The following is a 26,027-nucleotide window of genomic DNA, read 5'->3' on the forward strand; positions in this document are numbered from 1 at the left end:
GGATGACCTATCTAGAAGAGTGATGGTTACTCTGGTTGTTAGCTTATTAATTTCAGTGTTCTCTAAAACTATTTGTATTTTAATGCTGCAGCTGCAATGGAGACATTTGGACTGCTACCTCTGTAACATCCCTCTGGGTCTCTGGATCAATAGTCCTGTAATAGAATCGTTATGTTTCCAATTATATTTAGTGTTCCTTTGCAGCTCAGTATTATGGAATTGCTTATCCTGTGGAATACCCTCTCCAATCCTACTTTTAGGTATCAAAAAAGCAGGGGCACACAAGAATACAGGAAATTAGGAGCAGGAGTAGGTCATTTGGTCATTCAAGCCTTCCCACCATTCACTCTCATCATGGTTGACCTGCCCAAGTTTGCAACTTCTCTTCTGTCGCAGCTACAGATAGATACAAGGTCAGGAGAAGTCAATCAAAGCTGAGGTGTTTCTCCTCACAGAAGGTGTTGAACCTCTAGAACTCTCCACCCCAATGGCTTATGGAGATTCAATTAATGGAAGTATTTCAATAGCTACATTTTTGAAAGATCAGGAAAATAAGACTATCTGTAGCTGGGACAGAAGAGAAGTATCTACCCTCTATGGTCTTGTATGTTTCAATGAGATCATCTTTCATTCTTCTAATTTTATTATCATTGGTCATTCTTCGATTCGAAGAAGACAAGTTGTTGCGTGAATCGCACAACAGAAACCTGTGCATGATGGAGTTTTAAGTGGAACAGCTTTTGCATAGGAGTGATCCCACTCTCTTGGCAGAAGAGACCTTGATCCAATGGCACAGACAACTGTTACGGCTGGAGACCTCTCTTGCTGCATTGGATGACCAGGACAACTAGGTGTCTTGTCATGTTCTTAGTGCTCCACAACACTTGCTGGGCCCACCTTCTTGACTATTGGATCATTAATTGGCCTTTTCTGCTCAATCCGCCAGGGCCAGACTTCGCACGCTGGGGTAGACAGATCCCCTACCTCAGTGAGGGTCAAAGATCCATCAGCTACCCTCACCTAATTTAGCCCATCTGCTGAGATGGTTTACCGGGGTGTGGCTGATGTGCATGCTACAGCTATATGGAGCCACAGGTGACAGCTAAGAGTCAGTTGGGGACCAAAGGTGGATGAGCTGCCCAAAAAGGGCATTACAGGGAATTCCCCCCCCCCCCCACCAGAGGAGCTATTCCTCATTAGACTCCCCATACATTCCATTCTCTCCATTCTTATAAACACTAAAGAGTAAAGATCTATTGTTTGTCATTGTTTATGATAGAACAACCATCTCATCCCTCGGATTAGCCTAGTGAATCTTGTTTGGAATGCTTTCAATGCATATATCTCTTTTTATTAAGCAGGGGACCAAAATTGTACACATTACTTCAGGTGTGGCCTCATCAACACCTGATGCGATTATAGTTGTATTTCTCTATTGCTAAACTCCAACCTCCTTGGAATAAATACCCGTGTGATATTTGGTACTTGCAGCTCTCGCCTGATAACTTTTTATATTTCATACAGGCAAGTAGCTAGTTTCCTCTGTATTCCACTCATTTGCAATGTCTCCCAATTTAAAATATAGTTTGGCTTTAGATTCTTCCTGTCAAAGTGCATGTTGTCACACTTTATACTCCATTTGCCAAGTTTTTGCCCACTCAGTCAACTTAGTTGCATCCTGTTGTATTATTCAAATATCTTTATCGCAGCATGTCCTCCTATCTATTTTCATGCCATCAAGTCTGATGAGCTTTGATGGGAGCAGATGTAGTTGCTACCGTACTTTTGTTCCACATCAATAGGATAGAGTTTTGGGGGACAATTCTGCACATTGTGTCCCAGCACACCATTCACCTGAGCACATACTTTGTCTGAATGTCTGAACTTGGCTGGCTCAGATTATTGCAGTGCAAATTGGTAATTGTGAGGATGGTAAATTCATACCATTATGTCATAATTAGTTAGAAATACATAAAGCCAACGGACTTACTGGTGCAAAGATATGACCATGATTCTCTGAATTCTTTCTAATGAATACAATAAAATCCCCGTTATGTAGAATTCAAGCAACCGATAGCTTCAAGCAACTGGCCAAAAAAATTGTGGAATATAAATTATGATCGTTTAAATTGGTGCCCCCTAGTGGTTAGTTCAATCATCATGCAACATGGAATCTCATGGAACCAGAAACCAGATTGTAGATTGGCATCTACAATCACCAAAGGTGCCAGATACCAGCGTTTTATTGTATTCAAGTTGTTTGAAGCTGATTATGTAGCTAATGAGCAGTGCAGTGTTGAAGCTAGAAATGAGATTCAGTCAGAGGGAGCAACTGAAAATTGTCACTGTTCTCGAACATTGTAGAAACAAGAGATAGAATTATTGAGAAACACCAAATACAAGGAGAGTAGTGTCTGGCTGCAAACGTGGCCTCAAGACATACACCAGAAAATGATGGTAATGCCATGTGTAGCAAAGTATTGATTCAGAAGTGTTCCATGACTTGTAAACTCAGTGAAAAGTGAATGTCAGCTTGGGCAGAGGGTGGTGGTGAAGGGAAGTTGGGGATAGAGTTAGATCTGGATAAATTGGATGAACTATTATACTACAATGGGAGAAATGAGAAAGTACAAAAGGCCACAGTTTCAAAAGGGATAGATCTGAGGTTATGTGTTTGGAATGCACAGCTGGGATTGTGATGGACATAGAATGAACTGCAGCATTGAAAGGAGGTTTGAATAACTGTGTTTCAATAAAGAATTTAGAGGGCAATGGGATGGGGAAGGGAATGAGACCACCTGGACTGTTCTTATATAGAGCCAGATTGATTTTGATGGATTAAATGACCTTCTGTCCTTCTGTGATAGGAAGGATGGATGTAGCAAAGCTGCAAGATACTTCTTCAATGGGAGATCTGTATTGCAATCTGAGTCAACCAACATTGATACTATGGAAACAATACCATTTCAGTAGAAATCATGCTGGCTGTATATAAAAGACATACTTCATGTTAGCCTAAGATATGAGCGATATATAGCCTGCAGTTGATGTTAAGACTGTGAAAAAGAGAAAGAGATGCTGAAAACCAGATGGAGAACAGATGTTGACAGCTTTGCCTGAGTATTCTCCAGCAGATGAAGTCTGATTTCTTGTGGGCCACCCATAAGCAAAGTGCCACTGGTAGCAAAGAACAAACAATATATATGGTGCCTGCTTTTGTAATGATGGCAAGTAAAATAAATGCAAAAAAATACAAATATCTCAGTGGCTGGAAAGTATGAGCATGAGAGTTGAGTCACAGCTATGGAGCTGGGAGAATGTTGAGGGAGGAATGGTAAGTCTACTAGTATATTGCCCACAAAGCAGGCTGTTTGGTTTGTCCAAGCATGCCTGGGCATGGACTCAGTGCAGGTACTAATGTTGTCTTGGATCTGGGCATGCTTAGTCAGGATCAATGCAGGCAGACTATCACAAATACAGATGCCGTGCATTACATTGATAAAGACTGAAGACATGTTGATGTACATGTTCTTCAGGCAATAGCATTTATTGTGTTCAGGAAGATTCAGTACAGAAGAAATGTCTCATCAATGTTGCAACAGCTGTGATACATCCTGTTACATTTGCCACGTGTATACACTTAAGGCTTAAAGATGCAGCATGACTGTACTTAATCAGAAAGCCTATGAGCTCTACTTCGGTTGTAAAATTGGTGGCCAAGACATTTGTTGCAATTAAACATGGTAAATTCAATGTTAATATAACATATCTCCAATTTTCTACGCAGTACAGCAAATCAGAAATTATCTTGAAATTTTCTAACATAATCCCCTTTTTTTTCAGAAAGCAAACCTTTTGAAATAATTTGTTGTCCAGTGTAATGGGCGGATTTATTATCTGATGGGGGTCACATGGTTAAGCTGCCAAGTACTTAACACTTGTGCTGAATTGTGCAAAGGCACCTGAACAATTTGCAGATCACACTGATTTCGTCAAATTGGAACACCAAAATGTAATTTGTTCCCGTATTTTACAATTTAAAAAAGTATAATTCCATTGTAGTGAGCTGCACTGATCCACAAATGAAATGGGTCACAGAAGTGACATCACAATGGTCCTGGTGAGATGGTCCAAAAAGGAATAGTGATGATAAGCTCTCAAAGAGTTCAAGTAAAGTCAGTTTTGGTTCAGCTCACTCACAGCTTCGGTCTGTTTTTTTTTCTTTTGTTCGTTCCACACCACACCAATCACATCATCTGCTATCCTGTAATTGTTTCAGTTGTGAGACATAGACTCTGGGACCCTTCACGACAGCAGTGATAAAGATTAGCTCAGACGGTGTTATATTTTAAATAATATTTTGAATTATTAATTAAAAATTATGTACTAATACACTAATTGAATTAATTTCTCAAAAATTAATTAAACATATACAATTATCTAACTTAAACTTTAACTATACATGAATATATCGGTGTGTGTGGAATACCCCAAACTACTATGGCTCAATTCTGGGAAGGCAGTTCAAAGTTCAGAAATTTGGTGGGCTTGAGATTGGTGCAACATGCTGGCTTTAGATGAATGGAGAGACATGGACTTTGATGGAAGGAGCAATTGATGAAGTGGATGAAAAAGACCGGGGGGGGGGGGCGGTGACAGATGGTTGATGAACTCACAAACACCCTTGCTGAGGGACTTCAGAGAAATGTCCCTTTTAATGCCTTCTTCAGCATGGGTCAGCAGAGTGCAATATTTTTTTCTGTAACTTTAAAACCCTTTTCGTGAGTAAGTCAAAGTGGTCTCTCATTCCTTTGTAAGCAAAAGGAGGAAATCTGACAATTCTCTCTATAACCACACTTATGTCTCTTGATTTAGAACTGACAAATAGAGAACGTCACATAAGCTAGAGGCATTTTATGTTCCTATCCTGTAGGAGATGTGAGGATAGTTGTGCGATTGTTCCTTTTTGCACTTCTTGTCTCCTTTTCCCGTGTACCCACTCTCTACAGTGCTATTGTTGCCAGTTTGATTTCACAGAGAAAGAGGTGGGTCACGGCCTGGTGTATGGGCCACCAATACCTCTGAGTGGAGAGTCCTCCAAAAGATACACTAATTGAACTAACTTCTCAAAAATTAATTAAACTTGTATACAATTATCTAACTTAAACTTTAACGGTGTGTGTGGAGTACCCCAAACTACTTATTCTTGAATATTTATTTTGTGTATTGAACAGTTTGTTTGGACTTCCTCTTCTTGTTTACATTTCTCTCTTTTGAGTACAGATATTTTTTTGACTACAAATAAGTACAGCATAAATTCTGCCTGGTCTGTGGAATAAAGAGTCTTAGTGTTGTATGTGATGACATATTTGCACTGACAATTAATCTGAACTTAGAACTTTGAAGCAGTAAGATCTGCAGTGACCGGGAGCAAATAAGAGCACCGACCACAACCTCTTAATAATCTGGAATTTAAAAAGATCTTCATCCTCAGTGATAATAACTACAATTGGGGATTTTGATAAAACTCCCATTTAATTCATTAATAACCTTCAGAGAATGAATCCTCCCATCTTTTCCTTATTCGCCATAAAGGGGCTCCAGATTCCAACAACGAGGTTGACTTTAAGTGCCCTGACAAGCTACTCTCTTCATGGACAATAAATGTTGGCTTTGCCTTAGAATGTGAATAAAGAGAGAATCAGCAACACCAAGGACTTCTAGAAGCAGTGGTGAGAAGAATACCTAATAGACAGGGGTATTTGGCCAAAATGTGATGGTTGGAGAAGAGTATCTGGAGGTGTGTGGTAAACCACAGTTATACTATGATTGGCTGCTGCTTGCTAGACATGCCTTCCGAGACTGATCCTACGCAAAACCCCTTGCATGGTCCCCATTCATCCTGTCATGATCATTCAATGAGGTTGATGGCTACTCCAGTCTATAGTTAATAAAAGCCTATCAGTTTCACAACTTCAGTCTTTTGTGATTAGTGATGGGTGCATCAAGGTGTTTTACCAAGCAGACCTTGGATTCTCCTACCTTCTGAATCAGGACCTGAAAGCCTCATCTGGAAGCTGAGGTTTTGACAATAGTTTTAAAAGTCAAAATATAACTTATGTTCCATTCTGTAACAGACATCATTTCTTGCCTACCCCATTCAGTCAGCAGTAGATCATCACATAGAGAAATTTTTTTGTGGTCCTTTTGCAAATAGAACATCACTAGCAGCAAGCGGTTACTTCATGTCTGCCTGTCCTTGGCCTCATTCAAACGTAAACTCAAGGAACAAGTTCAAGTCTATTATTATCTAACTGTCCATCTGAAACTTGACAAAAAGTATTTCTCGAGACCATGGTGCACACACATACACAGTGCATTATATTCACACACATATTCATAAATTAAAATAAATATAGATATAAATAATTTGGATGAATTACTCAATTACAGGATCAAGTTCATCTATCTCAGAGCCTGCAAAAAGAAACTATTTCCCAGCCTGGCAGTCTCGATTTTGATCATGTTTATCCTGGACAGCCTTAAATCGTATGGCACAAACATTCATTTTCCCAGGTAACCCCCACCCCTATCTGGTTCCACCGTTTCAATCTTTTCTTTACCTACTTCTGTACTTTTCCTTCTTCTCTCTCTTAATTTTCTTTTACCCTCTTTCTAGCAGACCTTCCCTCTACCTGTCTTTCCACTTCTCCAGTTATCTTTAATTTATCTTTTACTTCTTAAGATACCCTGAAAACCAACACTTCCTCATTGCCTTAAAAAAAAAGTTTGCACAATTAATTCATGCTAAAGAAGGCACTGGTTCAATATGTTATTGATATCTTTCCAAGAGGAATCACTTGCTTGCAGAAGTAGTTTGTATTCAGGTCAGATTGCATGTTGTTTGTGGTACCTTCCTGCACACAAGTGGTGGCTGCATTTCATTGCATTTTAACACTAAATAAACCAAAACTGTCTTTTAAATATGAAATCTTTCTTCCTTTTGAAATGAAAAATCCTTCAAAAAACCTTCAACCCCGGCTAACTATAAGAGAAGAATTTACATTTCGAAATTCATGGAGCAAACTTGTTGATCTGCTGTCTCAACAGTTTAATACACATTTTAGAATGTTTTCCATTGCTATCCAAAGTATTAATTAAAATAACTGGAAAAGTGTACTTTAATGCTAAAAATCCACCAGAATTTGAATTTACAATTGAAAAGTATATAATGAATGAAAAAGCTCAGTCATTGCCCTGGAGGAACCAATATTTAACTTAAGATTATACTAATATTTTCACATTAGCTCAGGATCCTTGGGGATGGGAACTTGACAGTACATTTTGCAGTAATTCAGAAGCTTGGACTCAGCCATCTTAAGAAAGTGAACTGGTTTTATGCATATTGAATTTAAAGTTATATAGAATTGTCATTTCATCTTTAAGGACAGAGCTTGGATAAATGCAGTTTTGCACAGAATAATTAAAGCAAGGACTCTGTTTGAAGATGTGGATTATTTAGAGTTGAAAAGCATAATGATTTAGAAGTTAATGTCTGATATTATGTCCCATCAGAAAAAGATACAAAGATAAAGGGTTTGGTAAAGCAATTAAATGTTCAAAAATTCTTTAATTTTGTGGCATTAGTCCCTTGAACTAAATAATTTCCTTCTGATGGGATGGTTATCAAATGAGTAACAGCAAAATGATTTTTAATTAAGATGTTTAAGGATATTAAATATAGTTGCATGAGTCTGGAATTTCTTTGTAAAATAATTGCAATCTTTGCACTAGCAGAGACATGCCAAGGCCCATAAACTCTAATATTAAATAATAAATGAATTGTAAAGGATTTGAGAAAAACAAATCTTTTCAAAGGATTGGAAAATGTGTAAATATTGGATATGTTTTTGAAGCAAGGTTAGACAACATTTATGTTTGAGGCTACATCATATAAATGGTATTTCGATTAATTTTAGATGATACCAAGAAATAAGCCAGTTCAGACATGTTAGCCCATACATTCTCTTGCTTTTTAAGATATAATCTTTGGCATTTCTGTATCTTTGTTTGGCATCCATTGATAATAGTCTACAACGTTCCAGAAATTCCTTGTGTACAATGATATTTTTATGAGCTCAACGGTAGTATTTTTATTCAAATATCTATCAGAAGCACTTCTGTCATGCATTGGCAAATTAAAACTTGATCCACCATGAGAATGATGGGCAAGTGAATCACTCTGTGCACCCCTGAGGCATCCAATATTGTACAATGAGTGATTAATGTTACTGCTGGGATACTGTTTTGTGAATACAAGCCTAGGAAATGGAGTGAACCTCACACAGTTGTTCCAACACAAATTAAAGCACCCACTTCTGCAACAGTTAGTAAAATCTAGAATGATGCTTTTGATGCCTTCCATCTAAAAGATTGGTTTTACCTCCTGCTTTTATGGGGTCCCAATTCCAAACAGCACTGCCCTTAGTGTCCTCTGCATCTATACTGAGTGGTGGTGCTCCTGGCTATGATCAATGTGTTAGTGAGGTAGGAAAACCTACCTCACTAACTGAAGTACCTATTCCTGATGGTAATTGTCATTATAAGAGTTCTTACCATGGTGGTGTTGAGCTAGTGTTTGGTCTCATGACGAATATGCAAGACTTCTCTTGCAGTGCATTATAAAAATTACTCCTCAGAAAAATTACACCTCTGATGGTACAGTTCGCATAGTGGTTAGCACCCTATTACTAGTGCCAGTGACCTGGGTTTGAATCTGCCGCTATCTGTAAGTAGTTTGTACATATCCCCATGATCATGTGGGTTTTCTCTGTGTGCTCCAGTTTCCTTCAAAGACAAATGGATTAGTAGGCTAATTGGTCACCTGGGTGTAATTGGGCAGCATGGGCTTGTGGGCCGGAAGGCTCTGTTACTGTTCTGTATCTCTAAATTAAATTAAACCTTGTGCATAATTGGCTTTGCTTTACTGCCTGCTCAATGCCTTTTTAGCATCTGTTTTAAAGAGCAGAAAAATTTCTAGAATATGTATTTCAAGCAGTCAGCTAAGTATGGAAATATAATTAACTAGAACCATAGAACATTAGAGCACAGAAAGAGGTTTTTTTGATCCTTCTCGTCTGTGCCGAACTATTACTCTGTCTTGTCCCTCCATACCCCTCCCATCTATTTACCAATCCAAATTATTTTTAAATGTTAAGATCGAGTCCGCATTCACCATTTCAGTTGGCAGCTCACTCTGCACTCCCACTGCTCTCTGTGTGAAGAAATGCCCCCTAATTATCCCTCAAAGCTCCTCCCCTTTCACCCTTACCGATGTCCTCTAATTTGTATCTCATCTAACAATTAATTTAATTGTAAAACATTGCTCAAATTGAAATGAATCTTTACTTTCCATTCATTTCAGAATTCTATAATTTCACCATGATAAATGAAATGAGATTTAAAAAAAAAAAGAGGCAAGTGGATTTAAAGACTAAATGTTACAATTACTGGGATTTCATCTCCTTCAAATCCATTTATCCATGTTTTGGTGCTTCATTATTGCAGTCATCTATTTTGTATAAAAGAATAATTAAAATAAGCTCCCAGGGCAAGTATGAGATGAGTTTATACAACTTTATAATCTTTATTAAATGTGTTTTCCCTGTAAATCAGACTTCCCTCACAGTCAGTGTACTATCTATCTATAATCGCTGGCTGAGAGAGGGAGGGGGGTCTTCTTTTTTTCTCTCTTTTCTTCTTTATATAATTTTTTTTTATTGTTCACAATTTTTTTTTACTGTATGTAATAACCTTGTTGAATGAATAAATAAAGTTGTGAGAAAATAAAAACTATCTATCTATATCTTTTCTCATATTGGCCACTGCCAGGGGGACTTCAGGTGTGAAACTGTTCAATCTAATATTAGCGCACAAATGAAATAGCCCTCATTTAACCTGTCAAAATGTATTATGCCGTTAATAACATGCTTTATGACACTTGGGAATTTTGCAGTTTGCATTAAGATTTTTAAAAAAATCTATTTTGTCGTGGAGGAAAGATTTTCCTGGAAATAATTCCTTGATGCATCAAGACTGTTGACACTCAGAGCTCTTCAGGACCACCCTGAAAAAATAAACACAACTGCAAAATTTCAATGCAAATTTCCTTACAGATTTAAAATGAGGATTACCAGTAGTTGCAGTTACAAAAGGAAAATCAATGGCAGCTGGAAACAACTAGGATTGTAATTCATATTTCAGTTTTTTTCTTCTAGATTATCCTTTGAAATTCACGTCTTTAAAGTGTGTCTGACTGCCTCAATTATTTTTACGGAAATAGTAATGGGAAATGTTGGAAATGCTCACTCACTTGGCAACTTTTACTGAAATTCAAAAGCTCAAAGTTCAAATTTATTGTCAGAGCACATACACAACATCAAATTCAACCCTGAGGTTGTTTGTCCTGTGGGCCATGCAGAATTTCTAATTACAATTAACTGTAAACTGTACTCAAGAAGAAAGAAATATGCAAAAAAATGTAAACACAAGAAAGAAATGTAAACAAACTAGCTACAAATACAGAAAAATAAATATTCAGCAATAATTAATGAGCCAAGTATAAGACCTTAAATGAATGTTCAGGATTCTAATGATGGAGTGGTAGCAACTATCCCTGAACCTGAATGTACAAGTCCTGAGGCATCTGTACCTCTTTCCTGATGGCAGCAGTGAGAATACTGGATGTCCTCGGTGGGGTGGTTTTTGACGATTGCTGCTGCTCTCTGATGTCAACATTCTCAACTGAGGGGAAAGCTTTGCCTGTGATGTACTGGGCTGGGCTTTCTGCTCAGACGTATTGGTGTACTCATACCAGGTGGTGATGTAGCCAGTCAACACTCTTACTCTGCATGAGAGAATAGGAAAAGAGAAAGGTGGAAAGGATAAAAGTGTTATCTCAGAAATGGTGAAGCTATATTTGCCATAATAATGAACTATTTATGTAACCATCTAGTTGGTCAGAGTAGTTAGGGAGAGGATAGAAGAAAGGAACATGTAAAATGCAGGTCACACCTGTAGGTAAAGCTCAATTGACCAATCAATTACAGTGGAAAGAGAAAGAAAAAAAAACATTAGATGGATTATCTATAGCGGAATTAGCCATTACTGATACAAATAGAAAATGTTTCCTGCAGTGATTAAATTAATTATTGAATCTTGAAGACTGCAATATTCCAATGTTGACCCTCATTATAACAATGTTGGAAACCACATACTGATGGGTCTGAGTGGGATGAAAAATTAAAGTAATACTCAAGACCTCTCCTATAGATTGAATGTAAGTGCTCCACAAATTAGACATCCAATCTGTTTGGTTTCTCAAGCAAATTTTGAGCATCAAATGCAATACAGTAGATTGAAAAAAAGGTTAAACAACTTGCTGCTCTACATGGAAGGATTATTTGGGTTCTTGGATGGAAAGAAGGAAAAAGGTGAAAGGATGGGGTGGCACAGTTGGTGTAGCAGTACCAGGGGATGTAGGTCAATTGGGTGGCACAGACTCATGGGCTGAAAAGGCCTGTTACCTTGCTATATGTCTACATTTTAAAAAGATAGGTGTTGCATCTCTTACAGTTACATGGGAAAGATCCATGAGAAAGGGAAATGGAAGCATTGACCCAGAAGATGTGAAGAAAACTGAACCCTTGGAATGCTGAATGTAGAAGGGAAGATGTGTCCAGTTAGGGAGGCTAACTGAGGCTAAAAGACATTTTCTTGTCTATAGTTCTTTACTTAAATATGTTCTGTGTTTTCTGTTCTGTTTCACTTCTCAAGCCTTGCCCAATTAATGCTCTTTGTGAATCTAGAGTGGATTCTCAAAGGAGAGCAGAGTGCTCTAGATGTTTTTTTCCCTAAATGTATTTATAATGAGATTTCTTTCCTAAAGCAACACTTTGAGGATAATTGTCACCTCATGTAAACAGCAGAACAATTTAATGATTGGTGATATAGAGATAAAAAGACACATCAAAGTCACAGATCAATGTAGAAGAAATGAAAAAAATGTAAATCTGTCAGGTAAACACGTTCACTAATAACACTGTGCAATGAAGATTTTGCTTCTTGAAGACTTTTGGGCATATTTTATGGATTTTGGACTGCTGATCATGAAAGTCACCAAAAATTTTTTTCCCAGATATTACCTATTTTTGTGATTTTTCTGTCATATTTTAAGTCTCCTTCAAGCATAGAAAAATATGAAGAGCAAAATGCTATTGAAAATTAATTTTCTTTATTCGCACTTGGACTTCTTCCCTGCCAATCTTGGTGCAGCCAGTGTCATCTTCATTATGCGATTGAACATGCTAAATTCAATAAAAGTTAATTTAATTTTTCTACAAATTTCTGTGATACACAAAATTTGAAATTTGTTTTCAGGAAGCAAACCTTTTGAAAAATAATGTTGTCTCGTGTAATGTTTCTGTGTTTGCAAAGCTTATCTATCAATCAAATTATGGGATCTAATAATCGATAGATGTTGTTGGTTACTTCCTAGCAATATGATCCATTGGGGGAAACAACTGATAGGTAGGCAAGAGAGCAGTGCATAGGGGCTATTACGGCTTCAATTCTTCCATCTGTTTTGCTATTAATGGAAGTTCTTAGCCAAGTTTTGAGAAGAAAGCCCTTGAATCAGAAACTTAGCAACTCAGTCACACATTTGTTAATACAGCAAAAGAAAAATACAATTCCTCTCACCATTCTCTTGCTGACATGTCTGACCATGTTTCCATGCACTGTCAGACTGAGACTATCTGCAAAGTGGAGGAACAATACCTCATCTTCCATCTGGGCACTCTCCAGCTGGATAACATTAACATTGACTTCTCAGATTTCTGTTAAACACCATCCCCTTCTTCTGTCTTCTAACCCCTAGTTCTGTGTCTGTCTGTCTCACATCCTTTTTCCCTTTCTCCTTTCACAAAGCCGAAATCGATTCTCACCTTTCCTCTTATTATAACTAATTGACACAGTTTTTAATAAAGCATTATAACATTTGTTCTTGCATGCTAAGGGAAAAAGAGGTGGCAAATGACTTTGTAATTATGTGTTGATAGTCTGTACACTGAATACTTTCCAGCATTTATACTTTTACTCCATAATATCACAGCCAGATTCCCCTGAAGGGCATCATAGTGTGCCATTTAAATTAGTGTCATAAGATAACTGCTTAAAAACTACTTTCCCTTTTGAGGATGTCATTAAATTAGCACGTGGTATTAACAATCAGGTGAAAAGAAGAAACTTTCTCAATGTTTTTTATGTATACAGAGAGAGTGGTGGGTGCCTGGAATGTATTGCCGTGGTGGTGGTGAAGGCTGCTACAATGGGGCCTTTTAATAGACTCTTAGATAGGCACATGGATGTAAGTGAAATCAAGGGTTATGGCCTCTGAATTTGGAAAAGATTAGATCAATGGTTCTCAATCTTTTTCTTTCCACTTTAAGTAATCCCTATGGTCTGTGATTAGTAAGGGATTGCTTAAGGTGGTATGTGAGTGGGAAGGGAAGGATGAGAATTACTGCTCTAGACCCAATTGTTACTGAAATATTTTGCTGGAGAAAAATTGTCATTGGGTCATTTCCTTTGGAGTTATGAAACAGTGCACATAACGCGTCAATTAGGTACGATTACAAAAGTGGTTTTCAATTTTGTTTCTTTCCACCCACATACCACCTGATTCTGGCCGAAGGGCTTGTATTGCACTGTAATGATCAGGATCAAATTACACAGTGGGATATTGAGGCCAAGGCCTTGAAGCTTGCTGATCCATTTTGAGGGAACGATGGTGTCAAATGCTGAACTGTAGTCAATAAAGAGCGTCTTGATGTATGCGTCATCCAGGGCTTTGTGTAGAGCCAGTGAGATGGTAAATGCTGCAGACCTGTTGCTGTAGTAGGCAAATTGGCTTCAACATCAACCTCTCCAAACACTTCATCACTGTGGGTGTGAGAGCCACTGGTCAGTGGACATTTAGGTACGTCATCACATTCTTCTTAGGCACAGGTACGTTTGAGGCCTGTTTGAAACAGATGGGTACCATGCTCTGCCAAGTGAGACATTGAATATGTCCATGAATACATTGCCAGTTTATCAGCACAGGTTTTCAGTACTCGGCCAGGTACAATGCTTTCCTTGGATGTCATCCTTCGATACTGACAGTAGAGGATCATCAAGGGGCATGAGGTTCAAATTGGGTGTAGAAGACATCAAGTTCTTCTGGTAGTGAAGCTTTGCTGTCTCCTATTGCCACCAGATTTGGTTTCCTGACTTTTTCATAGGCAATAAAATACTTCTCATTTGCAGTTACTATCAAAAAATGGGAAATAGGGCAGATAATCTTCAAACACAATTTCCATGGAGCTCACCCACAGCAATTAGATAAATGTGTGCATTATCTGTTTTATTGATATCAGAGGAAAGATCAGGAGATAGTGGTAAGGCTTTCAGATTACATGGGAGTCTGATGGAATAATGATTGATCTTCCAAGAACTAATGATCTGTCAGAATTGACCCCGTATTTATGGATGACAAATGCCTTGCATGAAATTTTTTCTGTTTCCAGCCACCCAGTTATCCATTCTTTGTTCCCTGTAGCTATACCTTTCTATCTGGTTATTTATGTAAAGGGGTGTTTCTTCCAGTGGAGACCACACAGTAACAAAGGTGATGTATGTCCCCTAATTTGAAATTCTCCCACTGCCACAAACATTATAAGGGTTAAAAAGACTTGCAAACACACATTTCCAAGAAATCCACCAACTGCAATATAAATTATTTGAGTGTCTATAATAGCAGCTTTTAGCCAAGGTCTTTTCTGTGTGTTTAATATAAACAAGGTTAGTTTTGAATTTGCTTTTGTGCAGTGTAGAACCAGGCTAATGCAAGTTGTCCAGATAATTTCTTTGATCATGTACTTTTGAAAGTATTAATGTATTCTTTAATAATTTATTGTCCAGTTATTATCAGTTTTTAAGTATTGTTCAATAGTTCAAATAAACAGTGAAAAATTCAATGCTACTTTAGAATGGACTATTCATTTTTAACAAGTCAAAACAACGACATCTACACATTACTCAAGTGATTATAAAGGGAAATAGTCATGATAAACATCTCAATATTAAACCAGTCGTACTCCATCAGGATCTTATATATTTCAATAGAATCCTGCCTCATTTCTCTAAACTCCAAAGAATACAGTCCCAACCTATTATTTAGCTTGTCTTGATCAGACAGTCCTCTCATCCCAGGAATTTCCCCCAGGTATTTCCTTTGGACTTCCGCAAATGCTATTATATCCTTAACTGTTGACTGTACTCCAATTGTAGTTTCACCAACACTGAACAAATGGAACAAAAAAATTCTGCATTCCTGAACTCCAACTCCTTTGCAATGAAGGTCAATATGCCATTTGCCCTTTTAACTAATTGCAGTCCCAAAATTGGCAAACAGTTGTCCCTCAGCTGTGTTGCAGGCTACGAGAAGCACAATGATAATAGGGTGGGAGGGAATACAGGAATTAATTGGCAATAAAGCAAAATCTTCTCAAAGTTTATTGTATATTTAAATGAAGTTGATTGTAAATGTTAGTGTTGATAATTAAATGATTCCTGAGGCATCCATGTGTTGTTGATTTGGAGCAATTTATTTGAAAATAAACTGTGGAAAGATGCATTTTAAGCACCAGCTGTCATTGAAATCTTTTCTGTAACACCCTATGGAAAAAAAAGACAATGAGCATAATGGGATAAATTGTTGTTATAAACTAGATTTTAATATACTCTGGATCCAAAGAATGATAAGCAAAGATGAGATAAGCAACACCAATCAAAATGCCAAGGTAGCTCAGACCATCACAAACCCTACCCTCTCCCCATCAATACTTCCTGCAGCCAACATTATTATGTCTCACCCCATCCTGGCCATATTCTTCCCCCCCCCCCACCTCCCATTGGGAAGAATATTCACAAGTGCAAAATCATGTAGAATCAGATTGCGTTTTTCCTGCCATTATCTGACTTCTGAATTAACCTCACACTAGTAAAATAATGGTCTGTTCTAACAGATCTCTCCCTGTAACTCTGCTTTGTACAACATTTTTACTGTATGTGTGGACAAGCTGAAGTGTACAAACTTTCCCACTGTACCTCAGCACACATAGCAATACTCTTAAATTTCAATTCGATGTGTATCCTCAGAAATTGAAGATAACTTCTAAAATAATTTTTACGACTTTACTACAAATGCAATGACTTGAAAATTTATGAATAAATTCAATCTATTTACTGTTGCATTTTATAACAAACTAAACACATTTTACTCTGCCTTGCTCTTAATTTTAATGGTGATGCTCTTATAAATATCTCCATTCATCTGACTCCCCTGTCCACACTACTGACAGTTAAAACATATGAACAGATAGTTGACAGTAGAATCATCTCCAGCTCAATCTTTAGAGGAAAGCCAAACCATCTTTATACTCAGAGCATCTTGCATCAGACTGACCACCCAACCTCTCCCCCTTCCTCCAAGAATATGAATCGCTAGTTCATAGATCACTCAGTGAGGTGAGCATATAGTGTGATCTGACATTTCAATACAGTACTGATGGAGTCCTCAAATGTTAAATACAATACGTTCACAGGTGAAATATGAAAACAAAAAAAGCATGCTCAAAATAACTCAACGTTATTCAAGGAAAGTTGACAAATTCTCATCAACATTCTGATGAATAATTATCCTCCAACCAACAACTACAAGGCCAATTATCTGCTCACTTTATTAAATCTATTCCCAGAATATTGCTGTGTAAAAACTGGCTACTGGATTACACAACACTATGGTTATCTGTCAAAATGGCAAAAACTCAGCTTTTAAATGCCATGGGACAGGAATAAAAATTGCAAAACAAATGTAAATTCTTTCTCCACTGAGATTAGAAGAGATAAAATGAAAGAGGACACAAGTTTAGGGTAAAAGGGGAAGAGTTTAAAGTTAATATTGGGGCATTTTTCCACTACACAAAGTGGTGGGAATGTGGAACAAGCTACCAGCTGAAATGGTAAATACAGACTCCATTTTAACATTTAAGAAAAAAAATTGGACTGGTACTGGATAGGAGGGGTATGGATGGATATGGTCCAAGTTCAAGTTAGTGGGATGAGGCAGAATAATAGTTTGGCAGAGACTAGAAGGGCCAAAGGGCCTGTTTCTCTGCTGTTGTGTTCTATAGTCTCTTCCTTTTCTAATGGAATAATCGATCCATTATCTCTATTGGATAATTGTTGTCAATCTTTACTGACTCCACTCACTCAAGATGATCTAATGAGGAGATCTGTGTCATTGTATGAATGAACAACAAAGTCCAGAATGAGTATCAAGTTTCAGGTTCATCAACAACTATTGTGAATGACACTAAAATGACACCAAGGCAACAAAACCAAGATGTAGATAAATAAGAGAGAATGGTGGGGTTCTAAAGAGGGTTCTTGTATTCTCAGATTCATTGTGAAATTTACTACAATAATTCTATTGCCAATAACATGTACTGACCACAACAGTAGCATTTGATTTTCTTGTATCACTATTTTGGAGGGTTTAAAAAAAATAATAATAAAGATGAAAGCTGAATTTGAGCAATTAAAGGTTCCATTGTTAAATAACATTTGTTTAGGACTGGAGACATCCTACCCTATTCATCTCCCGTCTACCCTCTAAGTCTTGAAGGGTTCTGACCCAAAATGTTGACTATTCTTTTTGTCCCACTAATGCTCCTTGACCCATTGAGATTCTCTATCAGATTGATATTGCTTTTGTTTAGGATTGTCTGGTATAATGGTATTAATGACAGTTATTGATTTTGAACACTTTTGAGAATTAAAATTGGTGGAAACAAGAACTATCAATGCAGAAGCTGTGTCTACTGTTAAACAAACACGCATTGTCTGCGTGACATCATGTGATGCTTTGCATTGCGTTTCAGTGGGTGCCATTTTGGAATAAACAAAGTGACTGCAGTCAGTGTATGTTAAAGCTTTAATAAAGTGATATACGACTGAATTGGTGAGATGAGGATTAAAACAGACAAGTCTACATTCCAGATGACAGAATCTACGGAATTTTGCATAAAGAGGATATCGGAGGTAGGAATTTTGTTGCAAAAACAGCGGCCAGGATGCCATCGATCAGTAGCTGGATATAGGATGTGTTCAGCTTTGAAAATTTGTGACAAATATAACAAACAAGTACAAGTGAATTGTACTTGGATAATGGATTTGCCATGTAAGTGAATATTAAGTAGTGATGAATATAAAGAAAACTGAGGATTGGTCAGATTATATCAATAGGTTTGACATGTATTGCACTCCCTATGCTATAAAAGATACTGACACTTGCAACAAGAAACAGGCATTGTGTTTGAATGAGGTGGGTATCAGAGCATAGTCTTATCAATAGTCTATTGGCACCTACACAACTATATACTAAGATTTATAAAGAATTGTGTGACCTGGTCAGAAACCACCTGTCCCAAAAGCTCATAGTAATGGCAGAAAGATAGGACTTCTATATCATGGCATTAAGCCCATCCATGAGACAGCATTAGGCTTCAATCGTCACATCAAAGTCATACATAGGGATCACACAGTGAAAAAAAGACAGACAAGAATGTTTCTGCTGTGGGAGAAGTAACCATAGGCCTGATGACAGTTATTACAGGAAGACCAAGTATTATTCATGTGACAATGTGGGACATCGTCCAAATGTACAAGACAGAAAGAAAAGAGAAAGAGGGACACAGGAGGAAGAAACATCAGAAATTCAAGTATATAAAAAAAATCTTCTAAAGTTAAAAAATATCATCAAAAATGATGAAAGTTCTGGCAGTGAGTCAGAGTACAAAAGTGACTCCAAGGATAACAGTGCATTGGCATTATGGATTGCAGGTCAGAAATTCTTGTTTGGATAAAAGTCAACAATGAACTTGTTCAGATGCAACTTGACACAAAGGCTGCTGTGTCACTAATGCGGAAAGATCTACCCAAGCTAAAAATTGAACAGTCTGACATTGTGTTAAAGACTGTCACAAATGAGAAAGTTAAAGTGCTAGCAAAATGTAAAGTTGACCTTGATTATGATGTACAGACAAAGAAAGGATTACCCCTCTACATGGTGGATACAAAAGGACCCGCTTTTTTGGAAGGAATTGGTTGTCATTACATCCAACTTGATTGGAAGGCAATTGGTGCAATTAGGAAGATACAGACTTGATAAAAACTCAAAGCTGATATAGGTGATTCAGAAGTACCACACACTATTTGGGAAGAATCAGGACAAAATTCAGAGTCCAGGCCAAATTACAGTTGAAGATAGATGACGAGCTGAAATTCTTTAAGTTAAGTATAGTACCTTTTGCTATCAAGAAAAGAATTGAGATTGAACTCAACAGATTAAAAGTGAAGGAATAATCAAGAAACTTCAGTACAGTGCAGCTCCTATTGTACCAGTCAGAAAACCCAGAGGTGACATTCGAATTTGTGGTGACTACAAGGTGACAATTAATCAAGCCTTGCGAGTCCCTAGACATCCAATTCCAAGAGCAGAGAAATTAGTTCAAGCTCTGAATGGCGGTAAAAAAATTCACGAAAATGGACTTATCACAAGCTTATCAGCAAGTTGAAATGGATCCCAAATTGAGGAAGTATGTTGCCATCAACATTTATCTGTGATTCTTCACCTATACCAGGATGCCATATAGAATATCATCAGTCACAGCAATATTTCAAGCTGTTATGCACAAATTATAGCATGGACTAAATTTTGGATGTTACCTTGATGACATTGTGGCAACCCATTTACTAGCAAGCAAACCGGCTCCCAAAATGGCAGACGTGCTGGGGAAAATTGACCTGCATCTAACTCAGGTTTTTAATCTGGGCTGTTGACATCACAGATGATGTCACTTCCTATCCATGTGTCAAAAGCAGTGATGGAAGCAAGCCCAGCATCCAAGCATGGAGGTATCAGTCTTGCACTAGACTCCACAGAGTTAACATCAACTTCCCAGCGTATACAACACAACATGTACAGTGATTCTATAACATGTACACCAATGTCTATAGTAGCTCAGTATAGAATAGTTCATTACATTGGTAACCCTGATGATTCAAATGATATTTGTACCCCACATGGAAAATTTTTCTTCAATGCATGCCGTGGCTCTGAAACTGCCAATGTTTTGGACTTCACAACCACATGTGTGGTTTGACCAAGCAGAAGTCCAATTCCAGTTGGGGCAGATAACATCTGATTCCACCCAGTACTACTATGTAGTAAGTGCTTTGGATCAAGAGACAGCATGCCGAGTTTCTGATTTTCTGCAGCAATCTCTGGAACAAGTATATGGAGCTCGAGAGTCCGCTCATCCATACCTTTGACCTCTCATGACATGAGCAAGTGGCCCGTTTACTTCATTTGGAAGTCTTGGGAGACAGGGCCCCTTCCATGCTAATGAATGTAATCCTGCCACTAGCAGAAAGGCATAGGCCCTGCCTCATGTTTGAGCAGGCTTTCTTGGAGCAGTTGCCAGAAGATATCCACATGCTGCTGGCCAATGAGGATTTCAGTGATCCACAGAGAGATGCAGCTCGTACTGACATTCTATGGCGGTCTAAGCAAGAAAGCGTAACATTCATAGGACAGGTCACCAGATCTCACCAACTGCAGCAGGACCGTGCAACTCCAACATTAGACCGATTGCAGGGATGATCAAATCAGTTGTCAGTCCACCGGTCAGCTTGGAGACAATGGGACGAAGATAGCACCCATTTGTGTTTCTACCATCAATGGAGTGCGTAAGCTTGCTGCTGCCGACTTCCCTGTACGTTACAGAGAAACACCAGGGCCAGCAATCATTAATGGCTCTGGCAGCTGGCCATCAAAACAGACTGTCTGAGATAGACATTCTAGCCAGCATTTCTTGGTGGATACAAGGGCTGTGATCAGCATGCTTCCCTTTTTTGGGGCATGGATGTAATGGAAAACCTGGGCCATCATTTAAAGCCACAAACTGCAGTACTATCCAAACATTTGGCATGCGTAAGATTCCCACTTCAGTTCAGTGATACTAATTCAGTTCATGTGGACATTCACATTGGCCATGGTTGCACAATCACTACTGAGAGCTGATTTTTCTCAGAGAACATGGCCTGCCAGTTGATCTAGAGCACACATGTCAAACTCTGGCCCGATATAATTATATTTGGCCCGCAAGATCATTTCAAAAATGTATTAGAGGTGGCCCGCTGGCCGCCGCGCCAGTATAGCGCATGCACAGTAATACAACAAATCCCAGAATGCATTGGCGTCAGCCTGCTAATCGCCCCCACCTCCTCTGTTTACGTTGCAGGGTCTCACCGTGGACTCTGGTTTTGGGGCCTGGCCAGAGTCAGGGGAAGCCAGAGTCAGGGGAAGCCAAGGCTGCTTCCCAGCACCCGGAACCAGAGGCCTTGGGCCTGATCTCGCCAGGACCATTGCCCACTCCCCCTCCCTGCCGCAGGCCGATCCGCTACTCATGGTGACGGGGCCGCTGATCCGTCGAGATGCCGCCCTGCAGCGAGAGCCGATGCCCCTGCACTGTCGTTGTCCAATCCGATCGCCCGCAAACCCTGTCCTCCTGCACACAGGCCTGAGTAACTATTATGAACTTTAATCTCAGGGTAAAACAATCTTCCAATAGTTTCATGTCACAGTGATAAATATATTCCTGGTTAAAAATGGTCCTGCACCTGGATACAAGCTCATTAGGCATAAAACTTGAAAAGTGTGCAAATCAAAGGATATCTGTACCAATGGAAAAAGGGCATGGCAAATAACCCTGCTAGAGTTCATGCCCACAATCAGTCACCCATTTGATTGTTTCAGGAATCATGTTATTCTCCCACATTCTCAATAGCCCTCAGATTTTACTATTCGACAGCACATTAGCAACATTTGACAAATCCTCTATAGAGAAATATTTATTGAATATTTTATTTCTCATTTGTTAATGCTTCTGGAAAGAGTTTATCCAAAACTATTATTAAACATTTATTTTAATAAGAAAAAGTTTAACATTAAATATGTTGAAAGAAGAGAAAACATGCAGATGTTGTTGAAAATTTTGAATAAATATTTAGTTCGGCCCTCGACTTAGTCCAAGTTTTTAATTTTGGCCCTCCGTGAATTTGATTTTGACACCCCTGATCTAGAGAGACAAAAGCTCCTTCACACCAACACTTTCAGACCTTTTCCCTAGGTGAGGCCAAGCTGCCAGCCCTGCATTTAGACTCCGTTACTCTTTCAGAGAATGAATTTTCCAGGTTGTAGGCAGAAATCACAGCAATAATGCCACAATTCACCTCGGGTATAGTACCACATACCAACTGAAGGGTGACTGCTGCATGACCAAGCTCGCCGGCTCCCTTCAGATAAACTTCATCTGGCTAAAGAGAAGTTTGAAAGGATGGAGAACAGGGGCATTGTACACTAGTCCAATAATTCCTGGGCCTCCCCAAGGCCACAGGTGGATGGAGATCCTGTGGCAATTACTGCAAGTTGAACGAGGTTACCGCACCAGATTGCTACCCGGTACTGCATTTACAGGATTTTGTGTCCAACCTGAAGGGAACCCATATCTTTTCCAAGGTGGATCTGGTCCAGGGGTATCATCAGATCCTGGTTCACCCAGACAACATCCCAAAAATAGCTATTATTACACCCTTTGGCCTTTTTGAATCCAGAAGGATGCCTTTTGGGCTTAGGAATGCAACACAGACTTTCCAACATTTAATGGATAGAGTGGGACGCGATCTCGACTTTACCTTCAAATGCCTAGATGACATACTTATCGCTAGCCACTGTCATCAGGAACATCTGTCCCACCTCCACAAGCTTTTCACTCATTTGAATGAGTTTGGACTGACCATCAACTCGGTCAAGTGTCAATAGCCATCAACTTTCAAGGGCCATAGATTCGACGAACACAGAGCAAAGCCACTACCGGCAAATGTCGAGGTGATCCAGCATTCGCTAAGCCCAGCACAGTTAAAGGCCTCAAGAAGTTCATTGGAATGGTGAACTTTTATTGCTGGTTTCTACCATCAGCAGCTCGTATCATGCGCCCCCTCTTCGCCCTGGTGTCAGTTAAGGCAAGGGATGACACTTGGGACAAAGAAGCATTGGCAGCATTATAGAACGCCAAGGAAACACTGGCTAATATTGCAGTGCTAGTCCATCCAAGAATGGATGTCATGACAGCCCTGGCAATGAATACATCTAGTATGGAAATAGGAGGGGTGCTAAAACAGTACAACGATGGGCATTGGAAACAATTAGCTTTCTTTAATAAGCACCTAAGACTATCAGAACTCAAGTACAGTGCTTTTGATCGAGAACTGTTGGCACTGTACTCAGCTATCAGACATTTCAGGTACTTTCTTGAAGGCAGGCATTTCATGGCTTTTACAAACTACAAGCCACTTACATTTGCCTTCAAAGGTATCAGATCCATGGTTGGCTCAATAACAGAGATATTTATCATATTTCACAATAGCCACATCTCAGGAAAGGCCAACATAGTGGCAAGTGCACTGTCTCATCCGGCCATACAATCTGTGCAGATCTACATTGCGCTCAGGAACAGGCAGATGAAGAAATTCCGTGTTATAAAACAGCAGACTCGAACCTGCAGCTAGAAGAAATTCCGATAGGCCTGGGGGAGCTCAAACTCCTGTGTGACGTATCTACAGATCATCCTGGCCCAATCGTTCCAGTGGTCTGGAGGCAGCAGGTATTTGAAGCGGTACACTGGTTGGCACATCTATCGATCAGAACGACTCTCTGGATGGTCGCCAACAGATTTGTGTAGCATGGCCTTCAAAAACAGGTCAGCAATTGGGTGAAGACATTCACTCATTGTGTGAACTTTGGATGTTCGGCATTCAATCTTTTGAGCCGATGTATTGGAAGTTTGACCATGTACACGTGGACATTGTAGGCTCTCTGCCAGTGCCACGTGGTTCCTGTTTTCTTCTCACTATAGTGGATTGGGCCACTGGCAGTCATGACCACTGACAGCTGCATCAGGACCCTAATTTCCACCAGGGTATCATGTTTTGGTCTACTAACACATGTCACATCTGACAGGGGTGCCCAATTCACATCAAGCCTGTTGCCAGCAATGGCCACCCTGCTTGGAACATACTACCCACAATCCAACAGACTAATAGAAAGGTTCCATAGGCATTTGAAATGGGCCCTTATTGTGCATCTACAGGGACCTAACTGGGTTGACAAATTGTCATAGATACTCTTGGGCTTACAAACAGCAGCCAAGGATGATGCATGTGCCTCATCAGCAGAGCTGGTCTACAGCACACCCTCGATGGTTCCAGGAGAATTTGTATCTTACATATGAGGACAGGAGCAGACACCTACAGTGGTCCTAAGCAAGCTCTGTGAGAAGCTCCCATACTGCAGCCATATTGGTATCTGAACATAGTCAGGCCAGGACCTATAATAATCACAGACCTTGCAGGACTTCAAATACATTTTCGTACAGAAAGCACCATTTCAGCATCTGTATGAGGCTCCCTTCGAGGAATTAAGATACAATGATTCAACATGCATTTTGGAGGCAAAGAGGAAGGTTTTGCAATACACCTCCTCAAACCTGTCCATCTGGATGTGGACAGACCAGACATGGTTCAGGTGTCTTGGCAGAGAGGAAGGTCACCCAAACGAAACAAAATATACAGATTATGGGGGTCTGCAGTGGGATTGCTGGTTCAGGGGAGGTCATGTGGCAAACCACTTACCAGTAATTGAATTGGCTCCCAAAATGGTGAACCTGCATCTAACAGGTTTTTAATTGGGGCTGATGACATCACTGATGATATTACACTCTATCCATGTAACAGAAGCAGTGATGTGTAAAAACCCAGCATGCAAGCCTCGAGGTGTCAGTCTTACATTAGACTCCACAGCATGTATTCACTGGGAAGTCAATGTACATCAACTCAACAATGGGTACAGCAATTCTACAACATGTACACTGATGTCTTATAGTAGCTCAGTATAGAATACTTTGCTACAACATCATTATTATGGGTCAGGAAGACACATACAATCTAGCAAACCTGGAAAAGGTCCTACCCAGGTTAGAACAAGCTGAAGTCCAACTGCGTCAAGACAAATGTGTGTTTAAGGTACCCTCAGTGACATTTTGGGATTTATGATTGAAAGATTCAGGATGGATGCAGCTGGCACCAAAGCAGTTTGCAGTGCACCTTATCCATCAAATCCAGCTGAGTTGCAATGGTTCTTAGGTTTGGTTAACCATTACCACAAGCACATCCCCAACATGCCAACTCCATACAACCCATTCAACAAACTGTTTAGACAAGACCAGAAATGGCGTTGGAATGCTGAGACTGACAAAGCTTTCAATCTCTTGGAGAAACTGCTGACCTCGAGTGACAATATTCTTGTTCATTAAACCCAGAGAAGGAAATGACCCTTACTGTTGATGCTTCACCTGTTGGTTTAGGTGTAGTATTGTCACAAATCACAGAAAAGGGAGAATAATGAGTTGCACATGCTTCCCGCTCTTTGACAACCTGTGAATAAAACTATGCACAACTGGAGAAAGAAGAATTGGCCATAATATTTGGTCTCAAGATATATCATCAATACCTACATGATAGGAAATTCACCTTAGTGACTGGCAATAAACCATTGAATTTGATCTTTGGCTCCAAAAAAGGCACTCCTGTTCTAGCAGTGATGGAGCTTGTGGTGTATGATTGAGTTGCATCATCATACTGCAGACAAGAATGGTCATGCTGATGCTTTATCATACTTACCTCTACCTGCCACAGAGCAGCCAGAAGGGAACACAAACTGGACTGAGGAAACAACAACTATCAAC

At 39.2% G+C, this 26,027-nt stretch overlaps 1 long non-coding RNA gene across 1 annotated transcript in view; it reads right to left on the reverse strand.

Annotated features, from left to right (window-relative positions):
* Positions 1-3,847: 3,847 nt before the first annotated feature.
* Positions 3,848-26,027, reverse strand: part of LOC138760118 (uncharacterized) — a 33,814-nt gene continuing 11,634 nt past the window's right edge. Inside the window, exons 2-3 of the long non-coding RNA XR_011355434.1 lie at positions 10,712-10,906; positions 3,848-4,303 (exon numbers count right to left, since the gene is read on the reverse strand). This is a non-coding gene — a long non-coding RNA (uncharacterized lncRNA). The remainder of the gene's footprint in view (positions 4,304-10,711; positions 10,907-26,027) is intronic.

Source organism: Narcine bancroftii, chromosome 4 (genome assembly GCF_036971445.1).
Source record: "Narcine bancroftii isolate sNarBan1 chromosome 4, sNarBan1.hap1, whole genome shotgun sequence".
Taxonomy (NCBI): domain Eukaryota; kingdom Metazoa; phylum Chordata; class Chondrichthyes; order Torpediniformes; family Narcinidae; genus Narcine; species Narcine bancroftii.